Source organism: Oncorhynchus clarkii, chromosome 30 (genome assembly GCF_045791955.1).
Source record: "Oncorhynchus clarkii lewisi isolate Uvic-CL-2024 chromosome 30, UVic_Ocla_1.0, whole genome shotgun sequence".
NCBI classification, from domain to species: Eukaryota; Metazoa; Chordata; class Actinopteri; order Salmoniformes; family Salmonidae; genus Oncorhynchus; species Oncorhynchus clarkii.
Genome location: NC_092176.1, coordinates 7,187,723 through 7,200,023, shown reverse-complemented (window position 1 = coordinate 7,200,023; position 12,301 = coordinate 7,187,723).

Genomic DNA, 12,301 nt, shown 5'->3' with positions numbered 1-12,301 from the left:
TTTTATCTATAATTTCTCTTCATTATTTCTCTTCATATGACAAGGATCGAAAAGGATTTGCCAGTAGATTGTCGACATGATTATGATTGCTAGCTAAGATTTTGAAAGTATGATGTTGACATGATCAGTTCAATCAAAGCTACTGTACATATAACGTGATTTGACGTCATTTTATCTGTGGCCAATGACCTTGAGCCTTCTTGGATGGGCACTTCTAATGTATCTCTATGTCAATACCCAAAGGACTCAAATTCTCGCGGTCACCCCTTAGACTTCGCGGTGACATTGTTTCCCCATGACTGACAGAACACTGAGCCAATCACGGTGCAACACTGTATTTTTTGCTGGCTTGCCCCACCACCACAGAAAGCACTGAGCTAGGCTGAAACACCTGCATTTTGAGGCTGCCTTAGTCAAGAAAATAAAAAAGAGACCATGTTTGTATGCGGCTTTATTAACTCAATGATATATATATTTTTAACATTGTTTGCAAACTGATATGTGACACCTATTAATGCCAAAATAACATGCAAAACAGGCAATTTTTTGTTAAAAATGTGGGGCTCAAACCAGGTGGGGTTCTCCTGGGGCTGCACAGTCCTGGCCCTGGGGGTCTGCTGTACTGTTGTCTCTCTGGCCTTGGCCTAACACACCTGAAACCAATAATGAATGTTTCACTAAGATCCTAAAGCTGAGTGGGGTGTGTTGTGTTGGGGCGCTACAGGGCCGTGGACCCCTAGGGGCAGGACGAGGCGACCCAGCTATATTGTGTATAAAGAGCTCTACACTTCTATTAGGTCTATGATATGAATTATATGGAGGGTGTACCGTTTCTGTGTGTTAATGGGTAGGTGTGTGTTTTCATTCAACTTTTGTTTACCAAACCTTTCCATTTAGACATTAAAAAAAAAGATGGGAAGGAAGTTGTGTTGGGAGAGAGTTGAGTTATTGACTTGACTGGTGAGGGTCAGGCGTGTAGGTGGCTCAGATTGGCTGGGCGGTCTGGCTGTAATTTGATATAGAGGATGTCTTAAAGACAATCAAAAGTTGTCTTTGTACTTTATTTGTAAGAGCTGTTAATTTGATAGGCTATTGGTTAAAGATGCAACACAATATTGATTATTGAATTATCTGGTTCAGTCTTATCAATCACTTAAACATATTTAATCATCTCTTCCCTAGCTTGATGACTGTGGGCATTTTTGCTTACTTCTTGTTGTTCTACATAGAGACTGCTAGAAGGGCCGTCATATTAGATTGTGTAGAAATTCAGGAAATGTGCTTTAGATGCCCCCAAATATGGGAGGGCCCCCCTGTCAAGTTATGTCCCCCTTTGCAAATAACGATGTTGGGTGATTTAAAAAGTCATAGACAATCAATCAATTATATGACAGTCTTAGCAAACATTTTTTATTGTTTTATGTACAGTATGTAGAATCAATGAGAATAGAATGGTTCAGAATGTTTGTGAAACGTCACAGCACAGTTGAAAATTATATGGCAAATTGATATCAAAACTGGATGGTGTTCAGAGATAGATGGGAGGGGTTGAGTGGAGCTGAAGGATGGGACTAAAAACAAACATAAGATAACTATTGTAAAATATACTGTGTCTGTAAAATGTATATAATTTGTGGTTGATTTTACAAATACGGGCAAATGTTTTGGAAAATGAAACCTCTTGAAACTGCTTTTTATCTATATCAATATTTTCTTCACTTTTCTTCACTCTGTCTGGAAACAAGATCCTAATAGTGGCTGAGACCATATAATTTAAGAATATCAAGATTTTTATTGGTTTTCCCAAATACCAGAGAGGAAATGTCATTACCACAACATTATAAAATGTGCTATTATTGTTGAAATGTTAATTACATAAATTGTGCAAATGTCACACCTGCGCCCACTCTCCCGAGCCGCTGCCCAGCACTACGCATTCCTGCCACCATCATTACACACACCTGTTTCCCTCGTCACGCGCATCAGTGTGGACTCGCCTGGACTCAATCACCAGCTTTCATTACCTCCCCTATATCTGTCTGTTCACAAGGTTGTTCCCCGCTTCAGCACATTGTCGTCATGTCGTTTTGTTCCCCCCTGTTCTGGCACGTTCCCCCCTGTTCACTCCCTCGTCGTCCGGGTTAGGGAGGGTTTGGCTGGTAGGGATATCCTTGTCTCATCGCACACTAGCGACTCCTGTGGCGGGCTGGGCGCAGTGCACGCTAACCAGGTCGCCAGGTGCACAGTGTTTCCTCTGACACATTGGTGTGGCTGGCTTCCAGGTTGGATGCGCGCTGTGTTAAGAAGCAGTACAGCTTGGTTGGGTTGTGTTTCGGAGGACGCATGGCTTTCGACCTTAGTCTCTCCCGAGCCCGTACGGGAGTTGTAGCGATTAGACAAGATAGTAACTACTAACAATTGGATACCACAAAATTGGGGAGAAAAGGTGGGGTATATACAGTGCCTTGCGAAAGTATTCGGCCCCCTTGAACTTTGCGACCTTTTGCCACATTTCAGGCTTCAAACATAAAGATATAAAACTGTATTTTCTTGTGAAGAATCAACAACAAGTGGGACACAATCATGAAGTGGAACGACATTTATTGGATACTTCAAACTTTTTTAACAAATCAAAAACTGAAAAATTGGGCGTGCAAAATTATTCAGCCCCTTTACTTTCAGTGCAGCAAACTCTCTCCAGAAGTTCAGTGAGGATCTCTGAATGATCCAATGTTGACCTAAATGACTAATGATGATAAATACAATCCACCTGTGTGTAATCAAGTCTCCGTATAAATGCACCTGCACTGTGATAGTCTCAGAGGTCCGTTAAAAGCACAGAGAGCATCATGAAGAACAAGGAACACACCAGGCAGGTCCGAGATACTGTTGTGAAGAAGTTTAAAGACGGATTTGGATACAAAAAGATTTCCCAAGCTTTAAACATCCCAAGGAGCACTGTGCAAGCGATAATATTGAAATGGAAGGAGTATCAGACCACTGCAAATCTACCAAGACCTGGCCGTCCCTCTAAACTTTCAGCTCATACAAGGAGAAGACTGATCAGAGATGCAGCCAAGAGGCCCATGATCACTCTGGATGAACTGCAGAGATCTACAGCTGAGGTGGGAGACTCTGTCCATAGGACAACAATCAGTCGTATATTGCACAAATCTGGCCTTTATGGAAGAGTGGCAAGAAGAAAGCCATTTCTTAAAGATATCCATAAAAAGTGTCGTTTAAAGTTTGCCACAAGCCACCTGGGAGACACACCAAACATGTGGAAGAAGGTGCTCTGGTCAGATGAAACCAAAATTGAACTTTTTGGCAACAATGCAAAACGTTATGTTTGGCGTAAAAGCAACACAGCTGAACACACCATCCCCACTGTCAAACATGGTGGTGGCAGCATCATGGTTTGGGCCTGCTTTTCTTCAGCAGGGACAGGGAAGATGGTTAAAATTGATGGGAAGATGGATGGAGCCAAATACAGGACCATTCTGGAAGAAAACCTGATGGAGTCTGCAAAAGACCTGAGGTTGGGACGGAGATTTGTCTTCCAACAAGACAATGATCCAAAACATAAAGCAAAATCTACAATGGAATGGTTCAAAAATAAACATATCCAGGTGTTAGAATGGCCAAGTCAAAGTCCAGACCTGAATCCAATCGAGAATCTGTGGAAAGAACTGAAAACTGCTGTTCACAAATGCTCTCCATCCAACCTCACTGAGCTCGAGCTGTTTTGCAAGGAGGAATGGGAAAAAAATTCAGTCTCTCGATGTGCAAAACTGATAGAGACATACCCCAAGCGACTTACAGCTGTAATCGCAGCAAAAGGTGGCGCTACAAAGTATTAACTTAAGGGGGCTGAATAATTTTGCACGCCCAATTTTTCAGTTTTTGATTTGTTAAAAAAGTTTGAAATATCCAATAAATGTCGTTCCACTTCATGATTGTGTCCCACTTGTTGTTGATTCTTCACAAAAAAATACAGTTTTATATCTTTATGTTTGAAGCCTGAAATGTGGCAAAAGGTCGCAAAGTTCAAGCTGGCCGAATACTTTCGCAAGGCACTGTATATATTTTTTAAGCAAAAATAAAATCACTCCCTGTACCTGCTCATCTCCAGCGTCAGTTCTTACACCAAAGCTATTTTATATAACATTTCACAGTCTTTTTTTTGTTGTTCTTAATTATACATATTGATCATTGTCATGTCAAAATGTCCACATATGCCTTGATGATACTCAGAAACATGTATTTAACATTACTTTTGAAATTATCTTAAGAACAATATTATAAGGTGCACATGTGAAAAATCATTAATATCAATTAGAATTTAATACACCTTTGCCTCAAAAATATGTACCGTGACAGAAATGACTAAGCATTGTGGTAATAACTGAGTGTGGTGGAAATGACATTTCATATAAAACCGAGGAAAAATATCTCTAAACATTTTGTCACAGTTGTACATGTTTAATTTGATTGAAGATATAGAACAGACCATTTGTTCCTATTCATCCCAAAGGTGTTCGATGGGGTTGAGTTCAGGGCTCTCTGTGCAGGCCAGTCAAGAACTTCCACACCTGTAATGTATACGCTGGGAGTTGGAACGCAAGTGCAGGTGGTGAGTTTAATCATAAACGGACCAATACAACAAACATGAGTAGTGTACAGACATAAAACACATAGTTCCATTCCCCAGGCAGTATTGACTAAAGGAGTGACAGATATAGGGGAGGTAATCAGTGAAGTGATGGAGTACAGGTGTGCCTAATGATGAATGCCAGGACCGGTGGTTAGTAAACCGGTGACGTCGAACGCTGGAGGGGAGGAGTGAGAGTAGATGTGATAACACCGATCTCAACAAACCATTTCTGTATGGACCTCACTTTTTGCACGGGGGCATAGTCATGTTGAAACAGAAAAGGGCCTTCCTCAAACTGTTGCCACAAAGTTGGAAGCACAGAATCATCTAGAATTTCATTGTATGCTGTAGTGTTAAGCTTTCCCTTCAATGGAACTAAGGGGCCTAGCCCAAACCATGAAAAGCAGCCCCAGACCATTATTCCTCCTCCACCAAACTTTATAGTTGGCACTCTGCATTGCGGCAGGTAGCGTCCTCCTGTCATCCACCAAACCCAGATTCGTCGGTCAGACTGCCAGATGGTGAAGCGTGATTCATCACTCCAGAGAATGCGTTACTACTACTCCAGAGTCCAATGGCGGCTAGCTTTTTTCACCACTCATTGTGCATGGTGATCTTATGCTTGTGTTCGGCCATGGAAACCCATTTCATAAAGCCTCCGACGTTGCTTCCAGAGGCAGTTTGGAACTCGGTAGTGAGTGTTACAACGTAGGACAGACTAATTATTTTCAGGTCTTAAGGTAAGTAAAAATGTATGAACTAGTACATTTTGTCATTAGCCACCACATTCTGCCCTTACATCACAGCTCATTATGTGGTGGTAATGACATGTGGTGGGAATGATATTTTAACAGTATTTGGTCATAAATAGCAGGGATTCTAGCGTGCTAACTCCAGTTGAAGGGCTAGCATACAATGTATCCTAAAATACACATAATTAAAACATAATTTAAAAAATCTAACATAATAAAAATATTATTTTCTCAAGTCATATTTATCTTTATATTTCTATAATTTCCTGGCATCAAAATTGGAATTCCCCTCATGACATCAATGTGCTCCACTGTCACTATTCATGTCCATGGTAACCAAGTAAACAAACTTGAAAAAGATTATCATGTCATTTATTATTATTCTGACATTTCACATTCTTAATATGAAGTGGTGATCCTAACTGACCTAAGACAGGGAATTGTTACTAGGATTAAATGTCAGGAATTGTGAAACTGAGTATAAATGTATTTGGCTAAGGTGTATGTAAAACTTCCGACTTCAAGTGTGTGTGTGTGTGTGTGTGTGTGTGTGTGTGTGTGTGTGTGTATATATATATATAATATTTTTTTATTAAGTCCCCCACCACTTCTAAAACCGAAGTTGCACCCCTGATTTTCTCCCTACCTCGACTGCACTGTCTTCTGCAGCAGCTGCTGGTCTGTCGGTGCTAAGCCTAGCATCATTTCTCAGCACAGTCAGTCACATCACTTGGACCAGCAGAACCAGAACTTTTACCAAAGGAGTTGGTTCATTTCACACACTTAGCAGCATTGGTATCAAGATCCTTTCTTTTTGTCTCTAACCATTTTGGTACCACCTTTTCATTTTTTTTACGATCCTTGATCTGGGCTGACTGATGACATTGAGTCAATGCAGGTCTGTTTGCTGATGCGTGTTTGAATGTGAATGTGAATTTTTGCACAACCTCAGCCAATCAGAAAACGGGGCCGGCCGTTGTCCACTGATCAGGCAAACGTTGAAATATACAATGAACTCAAAAGTATTGGGACAGTCACATTTTTTTGGTTTTGTCTCTTTGAAATGATAGACTGCAGTCAAAATGCAGACTCAGCTTTAATTTGAGTGTATTTTCATCCATATCTTGTGAACGGTTTAGAAATTACAGTCCCCCCCAATTTATATGACCAAAAGTATTGGGACAAAATTCACTTGTGTATTAATTAAAGTAGTCAAAAGTTAATCATTTGTTCCCATATTTATAGCACGCAATTACTACATCAAGCTTTTGACTACACATTTGTTGGATGTATTTAAATGTGAATAATGTTCAGAAACACTTCTTATTTACAATAAAAATGCCTCCAATGACACAATTCATTATTTACCTTTCAATAATCTGAAACAACCACAACAAACAGCGAATGCATCCAACAAATTTGTAGAGTGACTACATCAAGCTTGTTGATTGTGTGCTTTAAATATGGGACCAAATACCTAGCTTCTTACAAATTTGTCCCAATACTGTTGGTCCCCTAAAATGGGGGGACTATGTACAAAAGGGGCTGCAATTTCTAAACAGTCCACCCGATATGGATGAAAATACCCTTCAATTATAGATGACAGTCTGCGCTAACCACAGTCATTGTATCATTTCCAATTCAAAGTGCTGGGGTACAGAGCCCAAACAACAAAACATTTGTCACTGTGACAATACTTTTGGAGCTGTACATAATGACAAAAGAGGAAAAAAAATGTTTTTGTGAATAGATTTTTTGTTGTTGTCAATTTTGACCAGCCAACCCAACAAAATGATGGTTGGGCACAATCTGCCACTTGCCAGAATTGTCTGATGGCCAGTCTGCCCGCCCGTGATAATTGCTGACCAACTTCTAAATCGCATTAACCTTTTGACATTACAGATTTCCTGGGAAGCCCTCCAATCCAATGTCCCAAGGATGTACAAGCTACTCTGGACAACATGTGCCGCTCAGCAATCTTTTCGAGAATGAAGCTTCAAAATTCTTCAGTTGATTTCCTCTATTGTGTGACAAGTCAGGGTGTCATATTTAGTTAGGGATACATTACAGTATTGATATGTTTGGGTTTATCTGTAGTACCTTGATACCTCCAAGATGCAGTAAGGTTCTTATCACCGAGTATCATAACTCTCATCTGTCAATGAGTAAATTGGTGAGCAAATGCACATTCTATACTGTTTCTTACTATTGTTTGTTTTCCTACATTCTGTTCTTGTACAGCGTTTTACTTTTCTAGGTTTCCTCAGATTGTATGCACATTGATTCAATGAACAGTTCTGTAACTGAAACCCAAGGAGTAGTCACATTACTTGATTTTGTTTTGACCCAGATTCATTATTTCAGTGTTGCATATTTGTGCTGAGTGTTGCAACAGGGAGAAAAATTGATATGGCATTTCCCCCTTAGGCGAAGGATGTGAAACATTATTGAAGGAGAAATTTCAGTCGAATTTAGGTTTCTGGACAAAATCCAAACAATGCTCACAAATACACAGGTTCAGATAAAAACAGAGGTACATTAATATACCTGGTCAGCCTGAATCTCATGATGGCTCTCTTGCATGCCCCTCTTGCCATTGCTCATGTCTTAATTTGCACCCACAGATCAAAATGTGCCTGTCTACAGGCAACAAAGAGCAACACGCACAAGAGAAACCATCAACAGCCTCCTGACCGAGTTAAAAAGTATAGTAGATATTTGTGTCAGAAGCAATCCAGAAAAGGTTATACACTCAATCCAAATGAAGTTCATTCATTTCCCCTCTCGTAGACGGTGACGACAGATTATATTTTCACTTTTACATGGTCTATACTCGCGCAATTGGGGGCACAATGACATTACCTTGAATGCTTTTTGGTAAGTCTGTTGCAGTGGATTTAAACACTCTCTTCTATTTAAACATACAGACAGACCTGAACAACTTACCCAAAAATAATGAGATATTTATGAGTGCCGTCGCTTCACACTTTTTTGTTTGTTGCTTTTATGGGTTTTATGCAGCAAACAAACTTTTGAGAGAGAGATGGACCTCTTTTGATAACTGGTGAGACCTACATATTGTATGATAAATGGACTGTAGTCGAATTTTACTATGTTGATCATTTGTTTTTATGGTTGCATTGACAATGACTGAAGTTCAGCTGGGGTTCAATGCAGCGGGTTTGGTTTGCAGGACTCTTCCATGGCAGTCTCTAGGGGTCTTTCGCAGTAGCAGCGTGTCCCAAGTCCCGCAAACAGGACAAGACGGGCAGCCCGGCCACAGACAGTCTGCTTCAGCCTAGCCGCATGTGGGTGCCCTTCATGAATGACGTGGCTGTGCGGGTCATCAGGGGATTGCTGAGGTCAGTGAGAAACTCACACATAGTCTCTGATAATGCAATCCATCACTCTGTTTATATGGCCATAGATAATCTTGTTCATACATTATCCATGTATGATATTAGTTGTCAGAACTCCCTGGTCAAAGAGGAGATTTATTCTGTAGAAGTCCAAAAATAATGACTAACCTTTAACTAGATAAATTCAGTAAAAAGTAGAACTAATATTCTCTGATTCCTCAGGTTAAGCAAGCCTAAAATTGCTCAGACCCATTCAGTCAACAGACAGGTGCTCAGCGGCAGTCACAATGACTGGTCGTGTTGGCTTACAATGATTTCATCCACTTCAGAAGAAAACGGAATTCAATCTAGCCTATTAGGACCAGTGCTGTAAAGTACTTAAGTAAAAACACTTTAGTACTACTTAAGTTGTTTTTTGGGGGTATCTGTACTTTACTTTAGTGTTGATATTTTTGACATATTTTACTTCACTACATTCCTAAAGAAAATATTGTACTTTTACTTGACAACTCAAAGTACTCATTACATTTGGAATGCTTAGCACGACAGGGTGAAATTCACACACTTATCAAGATAACATGTGGTCATTCCTACTGCCTATGGTCTGGCGGACTCACTAAATACAAAGACATTATTTACAAGATTCATGAGGGTTGAAGCGTGCACCTGGCTATCCATACATTTTAAAATTAAGAAAAGGGTCTGCTTTGCTTAATATAAGGAATTTGAAATGATTTTTACTTTTGATACTTAAGTATATTTAAAACCAAATACTTTTAGACTTTTACTCAAATACTATTTTACTGGGTGACTTTCACCTTTACTTGAGTAACTTTCTATTAAGGTATCTATACTTTTACTCAAGTATGACAATTGTGCACTTTTTCCACCACTGATCAAGACTAGCCTGGTGCTCAGTCTCTGAGCCATTTTGCGGTTTGTTCTTAGCTAAGCTAACGTACCATGTGATCTGTCTGGCTCCCAGGCTAGCCAAGAACAAATGCAAGAAAAACTTGTGCTAGCTCCAGTAAGATGTAGTGGTTTGTCTGTCTGTGCTCTCTGTACTTAAATTGTAATTTCCTATTGGGAAAAAGTCAGAGAAGAGCCCATCTGCTGAATCTGTCAGTGAGCAAAGGTCAGAGGACACCTTTTCTTATCTTTATCAGTGGTGCACAATCACGCAGACATCACTTGTAGTAACAGTAAAGTTACTGTATAGCTTATGAATAGATTAGTATTGCTGTGAAGTTTTCCAAACCCACTCGTTTGACAAGAGATTCCAGCGGTTTGGTCCCAAACCAGAGGAGCAGGGTGTGAGTACCCCCTTATTGAACCCTTAACAGCACAGAAACCAGCCTTACTGAGATCAATGATTTGCTGTGAAGCCAGCTTTTGCATGTTGTATTGATTTCCAGAAAGCTTTTGATTGTGTAAATAGGGATATTTTAGCCTGTAGTTTGTTAAAGACACTTCTTACTTTTCTTTGATATGATATTTGATCACCCAATCCAGTCTCTTTACAAAGTACCAATTGCTTGATTGCGTGTTAATGAATATCGTACAGATTGGTTTCCGACACCCTCGGGTGTAAAACAAGGAGACGCCTTATCACCGACTTTGTTTGCTTTGTTTATAAATGATTTGGCAAAATCATTTAAACAGTTAAATATTGGCGTAAGATATGATGACGAAATAAGTATCTAAGTATCATTTTATATGCGGATGATATTATTTTGATGGTATAAACTGAACAAGATCGGCAGAACATGTTATCATGTGCTGTCAATTGGTGTAAAAGATGGAGACACACCATCAACTAGACAAGAACACAGATCATGCATTTTAGAAAACCAGCTACTAAGAGAAGTGGTTTTCAGTTTTGTTTTGGTGAAGACATTCTTGAGTTTACTAGCAAATATAAAAATGTGGGTATTTTTATTGAACATATTACCTTTCTATACGGAACATCTCTCCTTCCGTGACCTCCAATTGCTCTTAAATACTAGTAAAACTAAATGCATGCTCTTCAACCGATCGCTACCTGCACCTACCCGCCTGTCCAACATCACTACTCGGGACGGCTCTGACTTAGAATACAACTACAAATACTTAGGTGTCTGGTTAGACTGTAAACTCTCCTTCTAGACCCATATCAAACATCTCCAATCCAAAGTTAAATCTAGAATTGGCTTCCTATTTCGCAACAAAGCATCCTTCACTCATGCTGCCAAACATACCCTTGTAAAACTGACCATCCTACCAATCCTCGACTTTGGCGATGTCATTTACAAAATAGCCTCCAATACCCTACTCAACAAATTGGATGCAGTCTATCACAGTGCAATCCGTTTTGTCACCAAAGCTCTCGTTGGCTGGCCCTCGCTTCATACTCGTTGCCAAACCCACTGGCTCCATGTCATCTACAAGACCCTGCTAGGTAAAGTCCCCCCTTATCTCAGCTCGCTGGTCACCATAGCATCTCCCACCTGTAGCACACGCTCCAGCAGGTATATCTCTCTAGTCACCCCCAAAACCAATTCTTTCTTTGGCCGCCTCTCCTTCTGCTGCCAATGACTGGAACGAACTACAAAATCTCTGAAACTGGAAACACTTATCTCCCTCACTAGCTTTAAGCACCAACTGTCAGAGTAGCTCACAGATTACTGCACCTGTACATAGCCCACCTATAATTTAGCCCAAACAACTACCTCTTTCCCTACTGTATTTAATTAATTAATTTATTTTGCTCCTTTGCACCCCATTATTTTTATTTCTACTTTGCACATTCTTCCATTGCAAATCTACCATTCCAGTGTTTTACTTGCTATATTGTATTTACTTTGCCACCATGGCCTTTTTTTGCCTTTACCTCCCTTATCTCACCTCATTTGCTCACATCGTATATAGACTTGTTTATACTGTATTATTGACTGTGTTTGTTTTACTCTGTGTAACTCTGTGTCGTTGTATGTGTCAAACTGCTTTGCTTTATCTTGGCCAGGTCGCAGTTGTAAATGAGAACTTGTTCTCAACTTGCCTACCTGGTTAAATAAAGGTGAAATAAAATAAAAAAAATCTGCCCTGGCTGACTCAGCAAGTAGGGCTCTTGAAGGAGTTATAGGGAAAACAAAAACACTCAAAGATATTGGTTTTGCTACGTATTCCAAACTTTATCAGACGTGTGTGTCCTGTTCTGGACGATTCAGCAGGACTGTGGGGTACTAAGAGGTATTTTAAAAACGAACATGTCCATAACGGAGCAATAACTGGGGATATGGGCTGGGAGCCTGTGAGGTGAGATGGAAGGCGTGTCTGGTGAGACTTTTGGAATAGACTGTTGGAAATGCCAACTGACAGAATAGCTAGTCAAGTTTTGCTATGGGATCTATCCATACGGGGAGCCTGGACAACTGAAATGTAATACCTTTTTCAAGAGTCTGACTGAACTTAATCCCATAAGGGATGAGTTGCCAATTGGTGATTTGACACAAAAATAACATTTCATTCATTCCCTCTGACTGCAAGATAAGTTCTGT